Source organism: Pantherophis guttatus, chromosome 6, assembly GCF_059756535.1.
Source record: "Pantherophis guttatus breed Tessera chromosome 6, ASM5975653v1, whole genome shotgun sequence".
NCBI lineage: Eukaryota > Metazoa > Chordata > Lepidosauria > Squamata > Colubridae > Pantherophis > Pantherophis guttatus.
The window spans coordinates 82381633-82385000 of record NC_142068.1 but is presented as its reverse complement, the minus strand read 5'-3'; the positions used below and the strand labels follow the sequence as shown (position 1 = coordinate 82385000).

At 41.8% G+C, this 3368-nt stretch overlaps 1 long non-coding RNA gene across 1 annotated transcript in view; it reads left to right on the top strand.

The window, feature by feature from the left end:
• LOC132709206 (uncharacterized) overlaps positions 1 to 3063 on the top strand; it is an 11416-nt gene extending 8353 nt beyond the window's left edge. The window contains exon 2 of the long non-coding RNA XR_009620244.2: positions 2631 to 3063. This is a non-coding gene — a long non-coding RNA (uncharacterized LOC132709206). The remainder of the gene's footprint in view (positions 1 to 2630) is intronic.
• The last annotated feature ends 305 nt before the right edge of the window (positions 3064 to 3368 follow it).

The window sequence follows — 3368 nt, the reverse complement described above, 5'->3', positions numbered from 1 at the left end:
ATTCAGAGCAGGGGTGAAATCCAGCAGGTTCTGACAGGTTGTGGAGAACCGGTAGTGGAAATTTTGAGTAGTTCAGAGAACCGGCTAATGCCACCTCTGGCTGGCCCCAGAGTGAGGTGGGAATGGAGATCTTGCAATATCCTTTCCCCAGGAGTGGGGAGGGAATGGGGATTTTGCAGTATCCTTCCCCTGGAGTGGGGTGGGAATGGGAGATTTTGCAGTATCCTTCCTCTGCCACGCCCACCAAGCCACGTCCACAGAACTGGTAGTAAAAAAATTTGGATTTCACCCCTGATTTAGAGGGTATGGAAAACTGGTGCCCATTTGAGCCTGTTATGTAAAACCCAGCTTATATTGAGGATGTAGCGATTGTGTTTAATAACACAAGAGCCTTGATAGTACAGTGGTTTAGTGCACCCTGTCATTAACACAGCTGCCTGCAATTTCTGCTGGTTCGAATCTCTCCAAGGCTCAAGGTTGACTCAGCCTTCCATCCTTTCTAAGGTAGGTGAAATGAGGACCCAGTTTGTGGGGGCAATAAGCTGACTTTGTATAAAATATATAAAAGAATGAAGGCTATTGCTTAACGCATTGTAAGCCGCCCTGAGTCTCCAGAGAAGGGTGGCATATAAATCAAATTTAAAAAAAACAAAAAAAAAACATACATAATTAATATACTCTGAATATAACTCTGTAAACCACTTAGAGAGGTTTACATGTACCGCACTGTGAAGCAGTATATAAGTCTAAGTGCTATTAACTATTGCTAATAATGTGGGTGAGTGTGTGTGCGTGCGCGCTCGTGCACATTGGATAGGTAAGTAGAAAAAAGTACACCTTAATATAGGTGTGCATATTGCATGGAAAAAAAAATGTTGGAAAAGGCTAGGGCTGAAATTGGCAAGCGTTTTATTCATGATGGAGTGAAGCTGTGCATAAATATGAAGGTAATTGATCTTGCCAAATCAGGCCAGAAGTCTTTCTCGTTGTGTATGACATGCCTAGAATTTGTTGAGTTGTAATCCATCATATTTGGAAGATAATTTTGTAGAAGCAGTGATGGAATTCATTTTTTTTTACTATCGGTTCTGTGGGCGTGGCTTGGTGGGCATGGCTTGGTGGGCATGGCAGGGGCAGGATACTGCAAAATCTCCATTCCCTCCCCATTCCAAGGACAGGATACTGCAAAATCTCCATTCCCACCCCACTCCAAGGACAGGATACTGCAAAATCTCCATTCCCACCCCACTCTGGGGCCAGCCAGAAGTGGCATTTGCCAGTTCTCTGAACTACTCAAAATTTCTACTACTGGTTCTCCAGAACCTGTCAGAACCTGCTGAATATCACCCCTGGGTAGAAGACTGGGCAACCCATGACCCCTTAATCATCATTTCAGAGATATTTCCTCCCCACAGATTCCTTAAGGCCTTCAACAATGGCAGAGCTTTAAATTCAGGGAGGTTTTCAGAGACGCCCCAATCTTGCAACTAGCAATGTTGAACTGTAAAGCACAGTCAAATATCAGGCATTAACCATAGAAAATGTTTTATGATATATTGCATTATGTCATATTTATTTTTATTTATGATAATTCTGCCATAAAATATGTTATATAATTTGCCAAAATTTCAATTCTATGGAGTCATGGATCCTAGATTTTGCATATATTTGAAGTATCTTGGTTGAGAATGTTTTGCCCTCTGAAGCACTGTATCATCCACTTAAAGATTACAAGACGTTTAGTAAGTATATAGATCAGGGCTATAAACTCAAATGGCCTGCGGGCTAGATGCGTCACATGCTGGCCACACCCACACCCAGTTTAGGGAAGGGGAAAAAAGTCCCGATATGTCATGTGACACCGCCATGATGATGCGAATTTGACACCCCTGATATAGATGCAATTCTTTCTGAAATACATTGGAATGGGAGAGAGAGACGCTTATATTGTTACGTAAGAAAGATCAGTACAGTAGTGGCCAAAATTGTGGAAACATTTTGGGAAAAGAAAGAGGAGGGAGGGAGGGAGGGAGGGAGGGGGGGAGGAAGGAAGGAAGGAAGGAAGGAAGGAAGGAAGGAAGGGAGAGGGAGGGAGGGAGGGAGGGAGGGAAGAAGCAAGGAGGAGGAGGGAGGGAGGAAGGAAGGAAGGAAGGAAGGAGGGAGGGAGGAGGAGAGGGAGGGAGGGAGGAAGAAAGAAAGAAAGAAAGAAAGAAAGAAAGAAAGAAAGAAAGAAAGAAAGAAAGAAAGAAAGAAAGAAAGTTAGTAAGTAAGTAAGTAAGTTCTACTCTATTTATTGGAATGTACAACTAAGATAGCTGCTGTAATCACATAAACTAATATATAAATAAGGGAGAAATTACCTCTTTGTTCCAGTGAGATATCCTTCCCTTGTTTTGTGGATGTTCTAGCTAATAGCCTTTCATATAGGGGATAAGTGGTGATATTTCTGCTACCCTACATGGACTGTAGAGAAAGACTTTGTTTGCATTGTTTTGCATTGTTCCTATTTCAATCAGTTGAAATCCATGAAACCAAAACTCGTTCAATTCTATTTTGTATAAAGTCCTCTCTGGGAAATATTTTTTTCTTCGTAATCTTACAAGTTTGTTTGGTTTTTTTTTCCTCACTAGATGTCCTTGGCAGAATCCAGTCACTCTGGTGGGAAGAGAAAGAGCCACCTACATAACAATGCCCTGATTTGTGGTCCCAGGAATTTTGCAGCACAGAATAGTGGGGGATAAGGCTGCATAAATCATGATTTTTGATAAGACAAGGCTAGTCATGGGGACGGCGAATAAAATTGTGGTTGCCGGGCTTTTCTCTCGATGCAGTAAATCACCGGTGAAGAAAGGCAGACCTGGAACTATTCCCAGGAAGATGATCATTATATTATGTTAAATTGAATGCCCATTCATAATTAACTTAATTAACTTCCCTCTTTATCTTTAGCCTTTCTGCAGTCTTCAAATTCTTCAGTTTACCTCTTTCAATCTTGTTTTTTGTCATTCAAAATAGTCAACCAGAAGAACCTCTGGTAGATAAAGAGTTATTTTTTAACAGCAATCATCATAGTATGGTTTCAGATTGTGTGTGTGGGTGGTGGTGGTGGAGGGGAGGGGAGAACTTTCTCCTCATTTCAATTTTTGTTTTCTTTTTTTCTCTCTCTTTCGGTCTTTTTCCTTCTCCTAATGATGCTTATGGCACTGTTAGGGCAACAAATCTAGGGCAGAAGAGAATAGAATAACAGTTGGAAGGGATGTTGGAGGTCTTCTAGTCCAGGGGTCCCCAACCTTTTGGACCTCAGGGACCACCAAGCTCATAATTTTAAATCCTGTGGACCAGTAATACGAATCCAGAGCGCTGCTTGC